Raw genomic sequence first — 22,077 nt, 5'->3', positions numbered from 1 at the left:
CAGCCCGTGGGGCCTAGAATCCAAGCCACCCTCTCACGGTGGTTAGGCTCTTGGCTAGTCCCCTCAGCTGGTGGGATGGAGTCATATACCAGCTCCTGTTCAGATGATATTAGTCCTCCACACAAGTAGGGGAAGGGCTCAGATGGAATGAGCGAACTATTTGTGTCGGTGAGGTGAAGACAAAAGAGGACGCAAGTCCGAGAAGGGCGTGTTCCAAGGGGGGAGAGATGGAAAGAGGGGGGATTGCGCTTTAACCCCCCCAGTCCCCGAGGGCACTCTAAGACACCCAAACGGCCCCCCCTCAATAACACACCCAGTCATCGTCTATCCTGGCTTGAAAAGATGGTCCTCAGGCCACATTAGCGTCCCTCATCAAGGCCATAGGGCACTACTCTCCCCGCCAAGAGCCAGCAGGAAGTCTTCGCGGTTGCCGCCGTCGTCGCCATCCCCCACTGCCATGCAGAAATCCCGGCAGCGTCCCTGAGATTTTTCCAGGGAACCGGCAGCCCCAACAGCCCCAACAGCACCTTGAACAAGCCAGGGCCTGGGGAAATGTCCACGTGGTAGGCGCCCCCAGCACAATGCCGCCGCTGCCACTCCCACTCCCGGCGAGCTCCAACTGGAGGGGAAAAATGCCGCCCCGCTGCCTCTCAGCTGTTACAAGCTTCTAAGCCTCGCCGACGCTGCGCTCTCTTTCCCCACCGCAATGTTCAAAGGGGAGCAGAAAACCATCCCCTGATTGGCAGGAAGTTCCCCCAACCAGGCCAGGGTCACCAGGTCTTCAAGGCGACCCTCAAAGGGTCCCAAAAGGTAAGTCGGTGCCCATCCTCATGCCGCGATCTCAGCTAGTGACGCCATCTTGCACATGCGTAGAATTACAGCATATATATTTTTTTTGCCAATGTGTAAAACAGAACATTTGTTGGTTGAGATTTGAAGTTGCCACTTGTTTGACCAATCTGACACATAATCAAGGTCTTTTTGAAGGATAGCAGCATTGTCTGTGGTGTTGAATAGTTTTACATCATCAGTGAAGAGAATGCAGTTGCTTTTAATATGATTGCAAACATTTATGTAAAGTATAAAGAGTGTTGGTCCTAAAATGCTGCCTTGGGGAACACTGCTGTTAAACAGGTACAGGATTTGATAGAGCACTTTCTATTTTGACCACTTGTTGTCTGTTTGACAGGAAGACAGCTATCCATTGATGCAGGAGTCCAGAAATGCCATAAGATTTTAGTTTTAGAAGTAGTTTGTCGTGTACCACTGAATCAAAGGCTTTACAGAAGTCTATGTAAATTGCATCTATTGCTTCGCCCTGATTGAGATGTATAGTCCATATGTTTTTGCAATGTAGTAGTTGTAGATTACAGGATAATTTTTTTCTGAAATCAAATTGTTTGCTGGAGAGTAGGTTGTTTGTCTCTAGGTGAAGGATAATGGATTTGTTAATGATTGATTCCATGACTTTGCAGGTGATGCAACATAAAGATATTGGTCTGTAATTTTCAACTAGGTTGGGATCTTCCATTTAGTTTCATAGACCTATACAGTCTTTTTCTTTATTTCATTTCATTCACTAATCCATGCTTTTTACATTTATTCCTCCCACATGCCAAATCGTAATTTTTCATATGCTCTGATCATCTTCAGATAATCCAACAGAGACTGACCTCATTAGCCCATCATGGCTTTTGTTAAATGCGGTTTTCACATATTGATAAAATAAAAATAAACCCTATTGTTGAAACAGAGAAAGTGTAGGCTGATTTACACTACACTAGGCTGTGAATTGTAAGAAGGATTAGCATTAGAATTTGTCACATTTTGGTCAGTATGCTAGAGTATGCAACAAAAAACCAAAGAAAAAACCTCCTAGAATGTATATGGATCAATATAAAAGAAAAAAAAAAGAATGACATTGTCAGAGGTGTATACTACAGGCCACGCAACCAAGCAGAACAAAATAGATGTACTTTTTGCTAACCTATTAACAAATATATGTAGGAAACACACAATAGTAATGGGAGACTTTAATTATCCTGACATTAACTGGATGACTAATTCTGCAACAAGTGAGAAATCGAATAGGTTTCTGACCAACTTAGCTAACAACTTTATTGTCCAAAAGGTAGAGGAGGGAACTAGTGGGACAGCCACACTGGACTTAATTCTTACGAACACAGAAGAAGTGATGGAGGGAGTTGAAACTGCAGGAACCTTGGCTGAGAGTGACCATGTCATACTAGAATTCAATATAATGCAAAGACAAGCAATAGAACATAATGATACCAAAGTCTTAAATTTTATAAGAGGTGATATTAACAAACTCAGAGAGAACTTGGGAAAGATTCCTTGGATGAAACTCCTAAAGGGGAAAACAACTCAAGAAGCTTGGGAAACTCTGAAAAATATGATAATAAAAGTGCAGTCCAGCACAATACCACTGAAAAAGAAAAAACAAGAAATCAAAGAAGAAACCAACATGGCTGCACAAAGATCTCTGACAAATTGAAAGACAAAAAGAAAATGGAAAGAGGGACACATAAGTAAGGCAGAATATCAGCTGATAGCCAGAATCTGCAAAGATGAGGTCAGGAAAGCAAAGGTTCAGAATGAACAAAGACTTGCAATAAGAGATAATAAAAAAAAGTTTCTTCCAACATACAAATAACAATAAAAAAAATCAAGGAAACAGTTGGTCCATTAAAGAGAGAAGACGGCAAAGAAGTAACAGGCAGCAGAGAGAAAGCAGAGCTGCTTAATTCATTCTTTGCATCGGTCTTCAAGCAAAAAGAAACTATAGCCCAACCTACCAAAAGCATAAGTGCAAAAGACAGACTAGAAATAAAAGTTAAATAAGCAAAAAAAAAAATGGTAAGAGAACACCTGTCTGATCTTGATGAATACAAATAACCTGATGGATTACATCCCAGAGTTCTAAAGGGGCTGGCAGATGTCATCTCAGAACCACTGTAGCACACCTTTCAAAAATCCTGAAGCACCGGAGAACTACCAGTGGCCTGGAAAAGAGCTGATGTGAGTCCCATCTTCAAAAAAGAGGGAAAAAAAACAGACCAGGAAACTACAGACCAATCAGCCTAACATCAATACCTGGGAAGATACTGGAAAATATAATAATAATAATAATAATAATAATAATAATAATAATAATAATAATAATAATAATAATAATAAAAAAAAAACCAGATCTGCCAACATCTAGAAATGAGTAAAGTAATAACTAGAAGTCAGCATGGGTTTGTTAAAAACAGATCATGCCAAACCAATCTTATTGGAGGGAAGTAAGCAATGGGGTACTACAAGGTTCCATCTTAAGCCCAGTACTTTTCAACATCTTCATAAATGACTTAGATGAGGCAATAGAAGAGGAGCCTATCAAATTTGTGGATGTTACTAAATTGGCAGGAATAGCCAATACCCTAGATTAGTGACGGCTAACCTTTCTGGACCGAGTGCCCAAAGCACACCCGAACGCCCAAAATGCAATGCACATGTGGCCCTGGACATGCCCCCCCCCACATGCGCACACACCCTCGCATCCCCCCCACCCCCAGGCATGCACGCACACCCCCACATGCACCCCGTTCCCCCTGCATGCGCGCATGACCCCCTCGCACATGTCCTGCCCAGGCGCATGCACGGCAGAGATACTCGACCATATCTAACAAAATGAAGTCAAGATCAAGAGAGGTACTAATACCACTCTATGAAGCTTTACTAAGGCCACACCTAAAATACTGCATCCAGTTTTGGTCACCACACTATAAAAAAGATGTTGAGACTCTAGAAAGAGTGCAGAGAAGAGTAACAAAGTGATTAGGGGACTGGAGGCTAAAACATATGAAGAACGGTTACAGGAACTGGGCATAGCTAATCTAGTGAAGAGAAGGACCAGGGGAGACATGATAGCAGTGTTTCAATACTTGAGGGGTTGTCACAGAGAGGAGTGGGGCAACCTGATTTGCAAAGCACCTGAAGGCCAGACAAGGAACAATGCATGGAAACTGATCAAGGAGACATTTGACCTAGAAATAAGGAGGAATTTTCTGACAGTGAGAAAAATCAGCCAATGGAACTGCTTGCCTTCCGAAGTTGTGGGAGCTTCATCACTGGAGGCTTTCAGGAAGAGACTGGACTGCCATCTGTCAGAAATGGTGTAGGGTCTCCTGCTTGGATGAGGGGGAGGGTTGGACTAAATGACCTACAACCATGATGGCAAACCTATGGCACACATGCCAGAAGTGGCACACAGTGCCCTCTCTGTAGGCACACGATTCGTTACCCCAGCTCAGCTCTGCCGGTCTTTGTGTCTCTGAGGTTCATGCACAGGGGGCGGGGTGTACATGGGGGGGCCACACACGCATGCATGGGGTGGGGCACATGCAGAGGTGCATGCATGCATTGGGGGTGGGGTACATGCAGGGGCACACACATGCGGAGGTGGCGCACATGTGGGGGGCCATGCGCGCATTGCATTTGGGGGGTTTGGGCATGTGCACTTTGGGCACTCAGTCCAGAAAAGGTTAGCCATCACTGACCTACAAGTTCCCTTCTAACTCTGTTTATCTGTTAAGTTTACCCTAAGCACCTTCACACTAGCATTTAGACATCACCTGGCAAACCAATATAACCTTGCATCTCTATAAGATATGTACATATGTGTGTGCATCTCTCTCTTACACAAACACAAACACATACAGAGATACATATGTGCATGCACAAGTGCACTACCTACACACAGGAAAGCTTTCCTTGATTGCCAAATGTAAGGTCACCCTATCATTAGCATTTACATAAGAGGATGCCAGAAAAGTAATGACTTTACCATTGGAGTGCGGTTCAGCACAATTCGGATCACCAAGATTTTCTTTCAAGTCGTTCTAGCAGAGGAAATGCCAGCCTTTGAGTCAGTTTACACTTGGATTTTTGGGCCAGAGAATAAATCGGTGAGCCTACACAACTTTGGCGAAGATTTACTAAATGACAAGAGATTTGTGTGCGCGCAGCCACACAAGCGACAGGAGGGAATTTCATCATACGACCATTCTCGTCCACTCCCCCTTTCTACCTCCATGGAAACCTGCTGTGCGATTTGCTTGCTAAAGGGACAGCTTTGAGAAAAGCAGGCTGCCTTGCAAAGCGAGTGAGCGAGCGGGGCTGTCCTCCCTTGACAAGGACAGTTGGCATGTGTGACAGCTGCACAGTGGCCGGGGATTATCTCTCTGGCGCACACAGCCGCCTTTGCGTGGCAGGCAGGAAGGAAGCCAAAGGCAGTATCTCCCGGGACTCGCGATGCAATTTTCGGCGCGCCCGAGAGAGGCCGCCTGAGCAAACAAAAGCCTCGGCTTTTTCTATCCGCAGCTCGGAAGAGGTTTCGCACAAAGACGCTTTTCCTTGCCGTTTGACCCAGCCACCCCCGCCTGCACTGAACTTCTTGCAATCCTAACCCCGTACACGCGCAGCAGCTGGTCACATTTGCTTCAAAGATAGAGGAGCAGAGTGTTCTGTCCCGGCCGCCTCTCGGGTGCGCTGTGGCCGGTTGGCCAGCCGGCCGCCCGGCCTACCTTCCACCGCTCGCTCACCCCTATTTGCCTGGCGCTGCCAGCCAGCGTAACTAACATCGCCAAGCTTTGTAGGCCTTGGCCGAGAAGAAAGAGCCAGTGTGTGGCCGGACCCCACGGTGGCTGAACGCCAGCAATTACGGGTTCCCGCTCTGGCGCTTCCCTCTCCAGCTGGAGGTGGAGTTGGCTAGGGAGCTCGTTGATTACAAGTGGCTTGCGTGATCGCGCGCAGGATTAGGGCTAGGGGCTGAGTGAGGAAGAAGACGGAGGCGCCATTTGCTGCCGCGACACTCCACCTCTCTGGTGCACGAAAGCGAGTGGCAGTCAGGAACCTCCACAGGGCACACTGAGGTGGGGAGTGGAAGGGGCGGGCTGGACTGTTGACAATCTGCTAGGCAGAAACTTACTAGCTCCCGGTCAAGTGGGAAATGCGGGTAGTTTCTAGTTTCCAGACATAGTAATAGGAAACCACATGGCGGAAAGTCCTCCCTTAGCCCTGAGTTGCAGGCTAGTTAGCAGGCAATACTTAAAGGACGAAACGACCGCTTGCATTTCCTAGTGGAGACGTTAGTTTAAAAATGAAAGGAGGTGGAGTGGGAAATTACACCTAATCTCCCCAAAGAGTTTGTTTGACAGGACGGTAGATGGGACGGTAATATACATTCAATAAAAGAGCCGCTTCCCATAAACTTCCATTCTTCTCCGTTTAAAGCAAGGGCGGGGGGTAGGAATCGGATATCGCTGGGCTGCTCCCAAGCCCCTAGTGTTAAATCGAGACCGACTCGGCCAACCTCTCGGCTAATCTCCCATACGCTAATTGAGAGAATGTCTTTGAATGAATGAGTCCGACTATGCCCTTAAGGCAATCGGCGTTGCCTACCTCTGAGAGGAGAACTAGTAAGGAGTCAGGCACATTACGTCAGACTGAGCTTTTTCTAAAGAGAAAAGTGTGGAAATAAAGCTTGAGGCTTTGGTTCCTGATGAGCGATCCTGGGTTAGAAAGGATGGAGGAGTGTGCTTGAGAAAGACAGCCCACCCCCGTCCTTCCCTTTCCCGCGGATTGTGTCGAACTGCCTTGTGTTTTAGTTGGACGGGATGCAGGTTAGTTATTAATACTCCGGCTGCATGAGTGCTTTGTCAGTGGATCCCTTCAAACTGGCAAATGTTAAGAGGCTTTCCTCTGCAAACTTTATTGTTGTTGATACCAGGTTTCTGTGCTCAATAAACAGGAAAAGCTTCAAACTTGAGCATGCCCACCCACCAATTTATCACTGGTAGGCGAAATGTTTTTCACAATGGTGACTTCCTCTGAAAATCTAGCACTTGAAAGCCACACTTTCTACCCTTCTAGTTCGATTTTGTTTTTTGCTAAGAATAACCTCTAATGTGAATGTTGTTCACCATTTGCAAGCAACACAACAGCAGTGATAGCCTCTGACCGAAAGACTTAGACAAGTTTGAAGTGACAGGCACCCGGATGTCCTCACTGCTGCTGCTCTTGAAGGAGCAGACGATTAAGAGTGAGGTGTTTCCTGCTTTCACAGTGGGCTTTGCGCTTGTATTTGTGCACTGCACAGCACATCTTGACTTCAACCTACAAACATTTCTTGGCAAGACAGATAATATGGCTGATTACTTATGTCTGTTTTCCAGTTGTGTTGATGGAACTGGGTGGCCGAAAAGGAAGATTTCACATTTGGAGTTTTGCTTTCCAGGGCTCTTCATATTTGGTGATCTTCTTAACTAGGCATGCTGGTGTTTTGTTTTGTTTTTCTGTGGGTATTCATTAGCAATAGGATTTTCTATAAGCAATACTTAAAGAGCATGATGTTTCGGATCATCTCATCAAACTTTGAGAAAAAATTAGGGGAGCATCATTAGTTTATCCACTTCAGTATGAACCCTGAAAAAATTCAGTGTGAATAAAAAGAAAAAAAATATTTAATTCATATGCCAGTCTACCACTCAGTTCTCCAGTTTGAGAAATAATGAAATGCTTCCTGGGTTGATTGAAAGTAAATTAAATATTATTTGCCATAAAGTTAGAGATAGAAACTATTTAAAAACATAAAATGTGGCAGACTTCAAGATTATCTGGTAGATGTCTTGAAAGATGTAAATGGGATAATTGTTAATTTTGACTGTTAGTTGTGTCTGAATCTTACTTACAGAACAAATAATATCCAACTTAACTGGATGCTATTTATTTAAGAATTTGATCAGAGGGCAACTTCCTTTGAGTCAGCTTTTGGTCCAGATAATTTTCTTTTCCTTACAACACATCTGAATAAAGTACATTAATAGTCTTCTCTTTCTCTTTCCACTTCTAGTCTGTTGTTCAGAAAGGGGATGAGAAACCCACACATTACCAGCAAGGCAGAGTTTCAGAGTAATCCTTAGGGACCTGATTGTTAATGAGGTAAGTAGATTTGACCTGTAATAAAACATTGTGCTGTCCTGTGTGATATATTGGAATCACTGTAACGTTAAAAAGAGCAGTAAGCAGCCTTTTCAATCTACTCAAGCCAAGAGATTCTGATAAATGAATGCAGCAATGCTTTAACAGTTTCTGTGTAAAAAATCTGATAGGACAAAGTCTTTCAAAATTTTGATTCTTACTATTAAAAAACATTGGGAATCAGATTGTCACAGGGTCAGAGTGAGTGGTTTCCAGTGCAAGATGCATTACCAAAGATGCAATATAATAAGCAGATTTTGCTAGCTGAAATGGGCAAGGTCTTCATATATAGGCAAAATAAGGAACATCTGAAACTTAGTAGACCAGTGTAAGTTCTACTGAATACAATTTATAACTACATATAGACAAAGAATGGCTCCATAACTGCATCATACAATCTGATCCACCCGAATCCTTAAGAACCAGTGCCAAAAGATTTATTTCCAAGCAAATACAGTAGATTTGCTTAGGATTGAAGTCCAGTCTCAACTGAGTTCTGTCTGATGAAGATTTTGATGAGAATTGGAAGCTTACATCACCTTTACAATTTTTACTTTCTTTTAAATTAATATCCCATGGGTCAAACCACACAATAATCCATATAAGTAATAAGAAATTGGGGCTCAGATTTCCTAAGTGTAAAATCAGGCCAAGAATAGGAAGGCTGGCATGGAGACAATGTAGCTTTCATTTAGGAGAACAAACACAGTAGTGCAACGTTAATAACTGGGCCTTGCCTGTCTTTTAATAGCTGTTAACCTCAGTGAAGGCTCGTGAATAAAGGTGTTGAAAAGAAGTGGAGTTTGAGGGGGGCTTTTTTCTTTTTCTCATATGCACCCCCGCGCTTTTTTTTCCACCAGGCAAGGCAGCATCTGCTGTATGTTGCATAACGAACTCTCGGTTAGTCGTTTCAATGCAACCTTATTTGCATCAAGGAAGAAAGGCGAATGTTTTTTCCGCTCTCCTCGCGAGCCCTCCCCCACCCTGCCTCCCAGCCCTGATTTGCAGACTCCTCTGGCGGGAGAGCTCTCCCTAATTACAAGATCTTTTCCAACAGGGGGCGTGTAAACCCAGCAGCAGTTTGACTTCAATTCTGCCTTGGCGACATTTAATAGATTCTGGCAGCGTTTTCACTTACAGCCCTTCGTTAGGAGGGGGAATCGGGAATAATTACCCGGCAATAAAATATCTCTCGTGCACAGAACCTCGTGGCGCGAGGTCTTCGCTAGGAGGCTATTACTCTTGTCAATATTTTTTAGAGAAATATATTTGATTGTGGTTCCCCTCCCCCTCCTTCCAGCCTTTACACACCTAACAATTAGAAGAACCGGTGCGCACACACGCGCACGGGCACTCTGCTGATTCGCACTGATTTCTGTGGAATGTGTTTACTCTTCCATTTGCATCGGAAGCGGATGATAAATTTCATGTCCAGTTAAAAGGTGCTTTACAGAATAAGGATGAGGACGGAATTCTTTTAAATTATCCTAAGTATTAAATGAGCTATGTCTGACTTCCAGAAAAACTGTGGTGATTGGGTGATTTGATTGAAGGACTGTGGCCTTTCGCTCTAGGCTAGGATAATTGGAATAAGAACATTTCGGGACCTCTTTTGCCAGGGTGTTATTTCTTTTATTAGGCCCACAAATGATTGGTAGTTGTGGGATTCAAGGTTCTAGGAAAACTGCTTTCAGCCTTAATCTCAATCTTCCCAGTGACTGGACAGCTTGTCCCCAACAAAAAAACATTACCTGCAAACCTCCCTCCCCAATTGAAGAATTCTTCCTGACTTAATGTGTGCATTTCATTTCATGAAGGAGAGCCAGGGACGCATATTAATCTGGAGGGGTCAGAGTGCCTGTTTGTTTTAAATGGCTGCCCTGATAGAATGGAAGAACCCCTCCCCCCTTGTTCTCAAGAAGGGCTTTTTGCATTTTCCTATCTCATAATTCATAAAGAGGCACCTAAAATCATGAAATAAAATGTGATATGTTTAATTTTGATTTATGTTATATGAATCCAATTGCTTGTTATGTTATGAATTAAGTTAAGAAAGTGGTGTTTTAGTATATATTATTGATCCAAGCTTAGTCTTACAACCTTGGAGGTACAAATTGCAACTTTCCAGTTGGCTTGAAATCTGGCATTTTTTGTCTATATGATTAATGCCTACCTAAAAGTCTGCAACAAACATCACAAACAACTTTCTGCCCCTCAGATTGGAATGGGTGATCCTGGCACCAGTATCTCTGCTGCCTATTTTCCCATCCTCTGCTAGAATAATGCTGGTTCTCCTGAGGCCCAATGCAAAAGCTACATCGTTCAGATTACTCACCAGGATCTAGCTAGCAGCCTGATGAATGTAAGAAGAGAAACATAGTCCAGCACCTGCTGCATGTACCAGATAGGACACATTCAGCATGTGGACAAATATAAAAGTATGCATTCATTCACCACATTTATAGGAACTGGGATGAGTGGCTCAGGAAACCTGGGCAGCAAAAGAACTGCCTTCCACTGAAGTATCTGGGCCAATTTGGGATTAGCTACCATAATAGTTGCTTCTCCCTTTCCTCTGGTCATGCCTGCTCTAGACCAGGAATCCGATTACCTCACCCTTCTTACATTGACATGCTGGTAGTAGCTCCAGGCCACTGGCAGACCTTGTTCTGTCAGCAGCAGCAGTCTCTCAGTGGGCTCCCTGCAAATGCCGAAGGCTGACACTGTTCCTCTCCCCTTCTCACCCGGCCACGAAGTCGATCGATCAAACAAATTATATTCAATAAAAGCTAGCAGGAGGCAGGAAGCTGAATCCAGGCAGCGCAGCAGCTGCCTACACATTTTGGAAAGGCTGCCAGACGAGTAAATAAGAGGAAAGGAGGCTTCCCACACAGGCAAACTGATTTGTTCCGACTCTCAAAGAAAGTGGCAGTAATGGAAGTGGCCTGTAAGACTTGCTCTCTGGCTAAAATCAGCCAGCATGCTTTCTTGAGCTAAATGGGATGAGCTGCTCTGGATGCCAGGTTGTCAGTGGTCTCACATGACCATAACACTCCAGCACTCGGAGCATATTTATTTGGGGAAAATATTCTTTCTGGACTTGAAGAAGTTAAGATCTTCCAAGTTAAGTTATTGGAGGCTGCAGATATGTTAAGCTAAATTTTATTACCTTTCTTTTCTTCAGATTTAGCACCTAGTCACCTATGATTGATTTTTAAAAAACTAAACAGAATCAAATGGGGAATACTTGAATAGGAGATCCCTAGGAACATCACCTATGGACTAGACTAGAAAGTCTGAAGAAAGTGCTTGCAGAGGTATATACATACATACATACATACATACATACATACATACATACATACACACACACACACACACACACACACACACACACACACCAGAAGAAGGCAATGACATACCCTTTTATATTGTTGCCAAGAAAATTACAAGACTATGAGGTTGTAGTCACCAAAAGTCAAGCTCAGATGGAGGAGTCTTACCACTGCATTTGTGCTGTTTTCCATTCAGAAAACCCTTTGATTTCCTACTGTGTTGGATTATTAGAGGTTGTATTTATGTAAATACTGAGTACTTGTAACATGAAAACAAATTCCTTGTCCTACCAGAATGGAATAATGTGAATCACAAAAGGAAATGTTATGGAAAAATATAAGATATGCTGGTCAGATCCTTGAAAAGGAATCTGCTCTGTCCCTCAGGGAGCCAGTCTTTTCACAATCTTTGTTCCAGAAAAGCAGCCTCAGAACAGACATTCTCCTTCAATATTAAGCCTTTTGATTTTACCTTAAGCCCTGTCCTCATTTGCACCAAAGCCCTGTCATCTTTCTTGCCTTAACCCCAGAACATCACCCTTAGCATCACCCAAGCTCCTGAACAAAGCAGCCTTAAGTCATTATTAGCAACACAGGTATGAAAGTAGAATTTCCCCCCTTATTCTTTTTAAAGTATCTGAAGCCTGTTATGCTTCAACACCTGTTACTTCAGAGTAGGTTATTAGTAGTAGGTGTAATCAAAGGTGTGTTTTGCTCTGTATTTTTGGAGTTTCTTTTCTTTCTCCTCACCACACCCCTCCCCTGGTCCCCTACAATTCTGAAAACTTCTCTCCAGGCTTTCAACAAAGTTGAGAACAGCAAAATGAACTTTACTTATTTCATGGGGTATAAGGGGGGGAGGGCAGTGGTGGAATTCAACTTTTTTAAACTACCAGTTCTGTCGGCATGGCTTGGTGGCATGGTGTGGCTTGGTGGGCATGGCTTGGTGGGTGTGGCAGGGGAAGGATACTGCAAAATCTCCATTCCCACCCCACTATGAGGCCAGCCAAAGGTGGTATTTGCTGGTTCTCCGAACTACTCAAAATTTCTGCTACGGGTTCTCCAGAACCTGTCAGAACCTGCTGAATTTCACCCCTGGGGGTGGGAAAGGAAATGATGCTAAACCACCTCAATCCTATTCACAAATGAACCTTTAATTGGAGGCTAGGGTTAAAATGCAGGCAGATCTGCCTTTCCTCACTGCTTCCACTGGCACTAACTAATGAATAATGACAGAAGGTTTTGCTTCAATTGTCTCTGAGGTTATTTTTCCCCTAGTATGTTCCCATACACCATTTCTTTTTAATATCATGTGATTTTAACTTGAGAGATACCCAATGACATGTGGAAAGAGGAGTAGGCTCACCAATTTAGGGAATTCCAGATAGAGCCTTAAAGTCAGACTTACCCCATTCCTTCTGCAGTGCCCTCCTTAATGGGTGTTTTCCCATTGTGTGGTGATAGACTGAAAGAAGAAGGCAACACAACCAGAAAAGAAAACCAACTGTCTTGTTTTTAACCATTACCTCATTCTCCATCTATGACAAGACCATTTGGCTTCATCTTGGGACAGATACATTAGAGCAGGGGTGTCAAACTCGATTTCATTGAGGGCTGCATCAGGTTGGGGGGGGGGCAGGGTGTGTGTGACCAGCTCAACATCACTCATGTCAGGGGTGCCTGTGGTGGCCCAAGCACTCTGCCAGTGAAAACGGAGCTCAGGAGGGCCACCCATGGGGGCCATCCATTTTTACTGGCAGAGGCACCGTGGGCCAGTCCTTCACTGTTTCCAGGGTGGCCCCACGGGCCAGATCTAAGCACCTCATGGGCCAGATCCGCCCTCCCCACCCACTCACTCCGGGCCTTGAGTTTGACACTGCTGCACTAGAGGCAGCATAGATTTTAACAATGGAAACAGCAACTGTTATATTGGAATTGTTTTGTGCTGATTCAAGGAATAGTAGGAAGCACTTCAATACAGTGGAAAGTCTTCCTTATTTTCCCCCTCTTTTAGAACGTTCTTTAGTGACTCTGGATTAAGTGGACTTTTATGCAATGCTCTGGCTACAAATACACAGCTGCAAAGTAAAGCATAATAAGAGTGTAGGATCACATTGCTTCTGGAATATAACAGTGTCCACTGATCTCTCATCATGTTCTTTTTCCCCACTCATTTAAAACAATGGGACTACTCAGTGTCTGTCTTAGATACAATGTAAATGAGAGAGCATCCTTCACATTACAAGGATTATATAAAATAAAGTTTAACTTCCTGAATCTCTTGAATAAGCTGGGTAACCTTTACTGAATGGCAAAATTGACCTATTATTGAAGAGAATATATGTAACTTCATAACAATCAAATAAAATAATAATATGCCAGCTCAGAAAATAAAAATCCATTTAATCTTTTTCTTTTAAAAAAATCTTTCTTGTGAATTTATAGTGGCTGCCATTTCTTGTGGATATATTTGGAAAGTTTTGCTGAGATAAGGGACATTGGAAAAGCTTCCAGACTGATCTTCCCTCTATCTGCTGCTTTGTCTTTGTTCATAAAATGCAGATATTAGCCAACAAGAATCAAAAATAAAAAATGCTGAAATGAAGGTGGACATTCTGTGGTTCACAAAGATTGATGGTCTCCATAAATCATCTTAATTAGTCATGCTGTTTAACACTGCTAGAAGCTGGAATTCAACAAGTTCTGGAGGGCACAGTTTACCCATCCCTGTTTTGAATAAGGCTTCATCAGCTGTTGTCTCCAGAAAACTTAGCCCAAACTCTGGTTATCTGCATTTGCCATTCTGGCTGGAGGATTATGGAAGTTGAAACCTAATGCATCTGGAAGTCATAAATATATATTACAAATTTTGAAAGAAAAGAATTATAAAGCTTGTTATAGATGGACTCTAAGTAGGGTGTGGGGGGGGGGGGAAACAGCATTTTTCTAACCTGAATATTAATAACTCTCTAGAAAATGTTAAATATTAGCCTAGTTTTACCAGCAACATTTTGCCTGCAGATTAGATTAAATCCAACTCCTCAAATGAGTGAAATAAGAGTTGTGTGTATATGCATAATTCACACCAAAGTTCATGTGTATGTTCAGAACTGTGACTTTAATCAATAACACCCTCATCACAGAAGAGTAGTTGTTTCCCTTAAACATTTGTGCCAATTTCTTCTAATGAGGTACACACACATACATATATATCCTTATTAGGTATCTATAAACAAAAAAAAGTATGGCCACCTCCTGGGCTATGGTGGTAGAACCATCCTTTCTTGAACTACAGATTCCTTGTTTATTTATGTTTTATACCTATTACTCCTCCCTCTTTTTCCTCACATCAGCTCTGTGAGGTGGGTTAAGGTGTGAGAGAACAACTTATCCAAAGTCACCCAGCCAGCTTTCATGCCTAAAGCAGGATTAGAATTCTCAGTCTCCTGATTTCCAGCCTTGTGGCTTAACCACTAGACCAAACTTGCTTTCATGCCAAGTACAAGAATCCCAGTTGATCAGATGTGAACTTCATATGGTAATGAATAATGTAATCTGCTTCTTCCCTTTCAGCCTAGTGCATAAGGAATGCATTGGAAATGTAAAACATAGAAGCAGGTATTGAAAGATTCACACAACCTGGGAGGCTGCATATGAAATGTTCTTGCTTGCCTAAAGAGGAGTATAGAATGTGATCAATATATTGCAGTTGAATGTTTAGCATTGAAGCCAGCCTCTGAAAGGATAATTAATAGGAGGGCCCAGAGTGACAGAGACTTTGCCTTGGGGACACAACAGAATACAGGCTCATGAAATTGACTAGCTCTGTCTGGAAAAAGACAGGAAGATTCCCTGTTATTTTCCTTAAAGGACTGTGAAGTTGATTAGCCTGTCCTGGAGAAATGTGCTGGATATCTCCTCATCACACCTTCTTTCGAAGGATTTCAAATAATGCAGTAAGATCTCTCAGATAGTTTCCAGGATATGTGGCCTTGCTGTTAACACATGTTTCAGTTTGAGGTGGAGGCTGTCAATTACCTGCTGTGCTGTGAGTCAGCCCCCCCTCCCCCCCCCAACTAGACTGGAAAGAGAGCTGTTGACCTTCCAAGCCTGGCCAAGCCCCTTTCATTTCCTCCTTTCTTATGACATATTCTCCCCCACCCCCAGCGAGCCACCCCTGCCTCTCCCACACCAAGAGGTTGTGCTTGCATAGGATTAGCCAGACCCTTTATCTTGTGAATTATCATTATGTATATATTTGAACCATTGCAATAGGTCATCTTTTGCTAAGGAATGAGGCTGTCTTCCTCCCAACTTCAATCTGGCTTCTTTCCCTGTCTTCTAAAACCAGAGTGGGAGGACATTCTTTAAAAAAAAAAATCTCAACACCCCTCAGTCTGAAGCAGTTAAGTGTTGATGTGTTAGTACATCTACAAATATTCAAGCCTTAAATGCAGAAATACAAATTTTAGGTTTGCCAATGGCTTGATTTTTTTTTCTTTGTAAACAACTGACCATTGCCATTTAAATATGCTATTTATTCTCCAGAGTCAAAGCAGCTCTAGGATGAATGGAGAAATACCACCAAGCTCATTTTCTTGCAAATTGTCTGAATATTCCAAAATAAAGCTATCTATAATTTACCTGGAAACAAAATCTATTAATCTCCTTGGGAATGAATTTTCTGAAATGTCACAATCAATACAAGAATTTTAAAGCAGACTCTTGTTATGGGTGTGGGATCAAGATCACTGTCATTTGAAGGTAAGGCGTTCAGAGAAAAAAAAATTAGATGACAGTGGGTATATTTTGGAGAACCATTTATTTAGTTACGCCTATTTGCCTTCCACATCTAGCAACAGATTTGCAAAGGCCTTCCTTTTTTGTTCCTTCCAAATGAAATTTTACTGCCAACTTCTCTCCAGCAAGTCGCCTGCTATTCCGGACCCGTTCCGCGGGAGATGCAGAGATGCGTTTCCTCTCTCGACACGTCGCCACCGCTGCTTGCCTTCAGGCTCTTTCGCCAATGTTTTGGAGATCTGAACCCTCCGCGACTTTTCTTCACCCATCGCTTCGCCCGCCTCCCCATCGACCACCCCGATGCTTCTCTGACGGTGAATGCCACGTAGGCGGCAGCCTATAAATAATTTCCATTATGTTCAGTTGACAGCGCGAGACGATTAATTTTAATAGCTGTATATTTGCCTGGCTCGCCTAATGCCCGGTAATGAGATGAGAATCCACCCAACCCCAGATGGCTCCCTCTTTCGAGGGAGACAGAGACGGGGACGGGGGAGAGGAAAGGACAAGCTGGCCGGGCTGTCGTGGGCACCGACCCTTCTTAGGAGCAATTCGGCCGCCGGGCCCTGCAGTGTCATGGGCCTTTGAATCCCACCCCCGCGCCTTTCTTTCTCAGTGTCCGGACTCCGGCCCATTTCCTGCCCTCGGCTTGTGAGGTCTCGGCGGCCGGCAAGCCCGGCTCCTTCCTCAGCTTTGAAACCTTGGAAGAAATGGTGGATGGTTGCGCGCTCGCGTTTTCCTTCTGGGAGCGATTTAACTTTTGCGCTGCGGTCGACTAGGCTCTCTGAACACGATCCTGACTCTTGTCGTTAGGGGCGGGAGGGGATCGCGAATACCAGCCCGTCCGATTAACCTAAATATCCCGACCTCCGGGCTAAGAGGCGAGAGATTTCGCCTCCTCGAGCGCGCGTGTCTGCGTGTGGTGGCGGGAAGGCTGCAAGGAGCGGGCGCTTCTGGAGGAGCTGCTGCTGCCCTTGTTTCGGAGCGTGCAAAGGGCGCGCGCCAGGGTGCACGCGCTTTGGTGCGGGAGCTGAGAATAAACAGGCCGCGGCCGTTTCTCGGGCGGCTGAGGGGGAGGGGGTTCCTCGCCGGCTCCCTCGCTCCCGCGATTGACAAAAGCCGAACTGAAGAGGGAAGCTCGCTGGATCAGCACGGCGGGAAGGAGGGCGATGGGGGAGGGGAAAGAGAAGGCAGATATTGGAAACGGCTGGGACGCGCGCCACGGAGGGGGATTTCTAGCTCCGCGGTGGGTGGGAAGGGGGGCGGACTTCATGACCTCCAGCCCCGAGCAGGCTGTTTCCTCGCTTTGCCTCCGGAGCCAGGAGGGCTCCTTCTGCTTCTGCGGCGGCAGCGAGAGAGCACCTGTGTCTTTCTCTATGCCCGTCTCCTTCCTCCTCCAACCCACCCACCCCCATCTACACAATACTAATTACCGCAGGTAATTGCGTTTCTCTGGAAGATCATTTGAAGTTCTAGGGTGTGCGTGTGCTCGGTTCTTTTCTTTCTCTTTTATACTAGCAAAAGATCTTAGTCGGCGCTTTCGCGTTCTCCCTCCCCCACTCGGGCTCTTGGCTGTGTTTTAAATATAAATGGGCGGTGGGGGTGGAAGGGTCTTCCTATAAGGCTACGGTCGACGCAGAAGAGCTATAACCTCTTTTTTTCTCTACCAACCTTGAGGTAGACGCGAAGGGAAAGCTCAATAAATAAATCTCCGACCAGCGAATTCTGCCTTAATTCTCAGAAGCTGAAAAGGAGGAGAAGGAAAGAGAAAGGCGGAGGCAAATAGAGTTTGAGAAGCGGGTAGCTTTTTATTGCTAGAAAATAAAAACAAGTACAGTACAGACGCGCCCCCCCCCCCCCCATCTAAAAGGTTGGCCCAGAGGGCCTGCCAGGAGTCTCAGATGAGCACAAGCCATTTCCGGATTGTTTCTTAAAGCACGGAGCAGCACAGGAGAGAAATGCCGAGGAGATGGATGTGTGCTCTAGAGCCTGACATCTGCAAGTACTAGAGCTGTCCCGGAACAGTTTACAACTGCTCCGTGAAGTGGGAAGGGAAGGTGCAGTGAATGGGCCTCTCTCTTTCCCGGCTTTTATGTAAAGTTGGAGAAAGGTGCCCCCGATAGTGTCAGGAAAGTGAGGAGAAGTTTAAAGGACCAAGCTGGTTTCCCACTGAGTCTTTCCCACAAGACCTACTCTGTTCCATGAGGCACTGTGAGCAAGCATGTCCAGGCTCCTGAAACCCAGGTACTATTAAAAGTGGAATGGAAACAAGCTCGGCCACATTATGGAGGTTCTCAGTCATCCAGGTCATGGTTGTCCCAAAGATGATTTTTCAAAAAGGCAACTGTAATTTCTGTTTTTCCTTTAAAATGTTTCACTTCTCATCAAGAAGCTTCTTCAGTTCTCAGCCACATGCTTTTGAAACCTGAACATGTAGAAACATTTTAAATATCATTCTTGTTTTCTTCACACAAACCTGGACAAGATTGATCTAGCTACCTATCCATTGCTAGTTCTAGAAAGCAGCACAAGAATCAAAACTAAAATTAACACATCTAATTGTTAATTGTTTTGGCAGATTTCTTTGCAAACAAAAATACTCTTCTTAGTATATGAAATCTAAAGGCTTCATGACGTTCTTGAGATCAGTGTAATATCAATTCTACTCATCAGCCTTGTATTTTGAAAAATATAAGAGTCTATCTGATCAAAATATTTAAACTTACGTTCACAGTCAATGCTAGCCTCGCAAAAAACTCCCAGGTCATCTGCAACACCCATGTCACTACAATCTATCAGATTCTAGAAACATAATACTTTCAATACATTACCGTGAGTAATCAGTGAGACCTTGTTTTGAACAAACAGCTATCTTTTTTTAAATGTTCACTTATTTTAACTGAAGAATTAAGCTTTTAATTTTATCTGAAATTAATGAAACTTAATATTTCACTTAGAGCACTTAATATTTCACTTAGAGCAATTACTAACATTATCTGTAGTTGGATCTGAAAACTTATAAGTTCAGGTGATAGGATAGTTTTATAAACTATTGATCTTGCATTTCCACTTTGGTTCTTAGTATGGCTATCAGATTTAGACAGAAAAAAATCAGGATACAATTACCTGGCATATGAACATCTTAACTCTTTACTGCCATTTCATGGTCATGCGGATTTCTGCAGCCTAGACCTGATAGTCCTGCTTAAGAAAGTGTTTCCAATTCTTTGCTACTTCTGATGTTAGATTTCAATTCCCACTCATAGTGGGAATTCTCAGCAATAGATGACATGGCAGAAGGAGTCTGTGAGTGATAGTCCACACACCTGGAAATTTCCCAGATTGAGAAACACAGCCTTAGGAAAAGGTGACGATAAATTTCAAGTTCAACATCAGATCAGTCACTGGCCTACCAGGTTTTCTTGGCAAAAATATGTAAGTAGTTTGCTATTTTTTTCCTTGATATATTATGTGTGACTTATGCTGTAGGTAGGACAAACTCCTATAACTCTGGAGTTTCCTGGTGAAATCTCATCCAAGTAGTAATCAAGCCTAACCTTGTTTAGCTTTAGAGCCCAGAAAGTCCAGCTCATTGCTGTCACACTCTGAGGCTGTTTAAAAAATCATAATAAATACATGAAGGAAGAAAGGAAGAAAGGTGGAATGGTATGAATGAATGAATGTACAAGTGTGCTGGAGAGTAAAAAATGACAGTGTGAGGTAACTTTGTCCCCCCACATTTAAAGAGCTAGCCCTATCATGGTTAGAATTAATCTTCCTTAGAACAGATCTTCTTCTCTTCTTACAACCCAAGAATATAAACAAGTCAGTGGGGCTGTTCCCATACTTTAGGGTCTTCATTTGCACATTTCTATTTCATCTCAAATATGCATGCTTGCAAGTTTGGCAGCACAAACTTATACACTTGCGTTTACTTTCAACTAAACATGCACAAGACAGCAGTATAAAATTTCTACCAGCCTCTTATTTCTTAAATCAACATGAGTGCTTCCTTCTAATTTTCAGCTGTTTCAAAGTTTAGGGAATGGGAAAAGACCTTTCCCATTTCCACTTTCTCATATAGCATCTCATTCTGCAACTGACTGATTCAACAATCTCAATAATCTCTATTGAATTTGGAGGGACAGGATTTGTTTATGGGGTGGCATGCCTTTTTATGGTACAAAGGCACAAAAATACAAGGGTATTTTAGAAGACATCAGATACGTGAAGCTTTATGGTTGAATTGGGAGAAAGTCAAAAAATACCATTATTTGAAGATTCCAACCTGGATATCTACAACTGAAGCTTTTTCATATCCAGTAATACTCAAAAGGGAACAAATTAGCCTTGATAGTACAGGGGTTTAGTGCACCCTGTTATTAACACAGCTGCCTGCAATTTCTGCTGGTTCGAATCTCTCCAAGGCTCAAGGTTGACTCAGCCTTCCATCCTTTCTAAGGTAGGTGAAATGAGGACCCAGTTTGTGGGGGCAATAAGCTGACTTTGTATAAAATATACAAAAGAATGAAGGCTATTGCTTAACGCATTGTAAGCCGCCCTGAGTCTCCGGAGAAGGGCGGCATATAAATCAAATTAAAAAAAAAAAAATTATTAGGTATAGTGAATTGTTGGATGAAAAGGGTGAACTTAAATTAAAGCAGGAATTAGAAGACCAGGGATATAAGATGGATTGGTTTTCATATATGCAAATATTTTCTAGATATAGAGAAGATCTCAAACAAGAAGGTTTTTATAATGTCTTGACTAATTTAGATAAGATTTTAATGGGCTCTGATGATTATAATTAAAAAGTTGTATGGATATTTGTTAGAAGTAAAACTGGAAGAAGAACAAGTTAAAGAAACAATGATAGCATGGGGGGAAAATTTTGGTTATGGTATTGATTTAGAGAAATGGCAAAAATTGTGGTCACATAATTATAAAATGACAATGTCTACAGCTTATAAGGATAATTTGTATAAGATGTTTTGCAGGTGGCATTTACCCCTGACGAGAATAGCCAGAATGTTCCAGAATAAATCAGAGAAGCGTTGGAAGTGTCATCAGACTCCAGGATCCTATTACCACATGTGATGGACATGCGTAGAAGCAAGGAGATATTGGACAAAGATACACACGTGGTTGGAAAAAATGACTAAGAGACATATTGATTTTAAACCAGAGATATTTTTATTAGGGATCTTACCAGAGACACATAATAAAGAATTGCAATATTTAATTGTGAACCTTTTAACAGCAGCTAGAATTGTATTTGCAAAAAATTGGAATGGAGAAAGGACACCTACTGATGAAGAAATTATTAAGAAAATGATGGACTGTGCTGAAATGAGTAAATTGACATTTGAAATAAGAGAGCAGGAAGATAATATTATTTGATATGGGATTTATTTTATCAATGGATGGACAATAAGACATGGAGATAAATATATAATATGTGGATGTTGAGATAAATTAAGTAGAATATTTCTTATGAAAATAAGCTTTGGATGTATAGTGATATTTTGAAGAGAAGAGGGAGCACAAAAGGATGTTAACCGATAGATACACTGTCTGTAATTATTTGGGAATGATGTTGTTTTTGTGTTTTATTTTGTTTTAAAATAAAATCTTTGTGGAAAAAAAAACAATCTCAATAATCTCAAAAAAACTTAAAGAATGAAATTGAGAATAGAGCTGACAATTGGATAAAGAATAGGGGGAGGAAGGAAGCACTCTCAAACAGGAAGTGGATTAAAGATGCAGTTTTGAACTGTACTTGATCTATAACAATACAGTAATGAACTCCTGGCATACATATGATCTGCAAACTGAATATGGAAATTAATGTAATACTGCCATATTACAAATTCTCACCTAACACCTATTCTGGGTAGAG

The 22,077-nt window shown here is 42.8% G+C and overlaps 1 long non-coding RNA gene across 1 annotated transcript; it reads left to right on the top strand.

Annotated features, from left to right (window-relative positions):
- Positions 1–5,693: 5,693 nt before the first annotated feature.
- Positions 5,694–21,811, top strand: LOC139316620 (uncharacterized). Its single transcript, XR_011600375.1, has 3 exons — positions 5,694–5,936; positions 7,916–8,004; positions 21,176–21,811. It is a non-coding gene; the product is annotated as an uncharacterized lncRNA (long non-coding RNA).
- The last annotated feature ends 266 nt before the right edge of the window (positions 21,812–22,077 follow it).

This window comes from Pituophis catenifer, unplaced genomic scaffold, assembly GCF_029215685.1.
Source record: "Pituophis catenifer annectens isolate HBS135680 unplaced genomic scaffold, rPitCat1.0.hap2 SCAF_4, whole genome shotgun sequence".
Lineage (NCBI taxonomy): Eukaryota > Metazoa > Chordata > Lepidosauria > Squamata > Colubridae > Pituophis > Pituophis catenifer.
The sequence above is the reverse complement of the archived record's forward strand: the minus strand, read 5'-3'. Positions and strand labels throughout refer to the sequence as shown.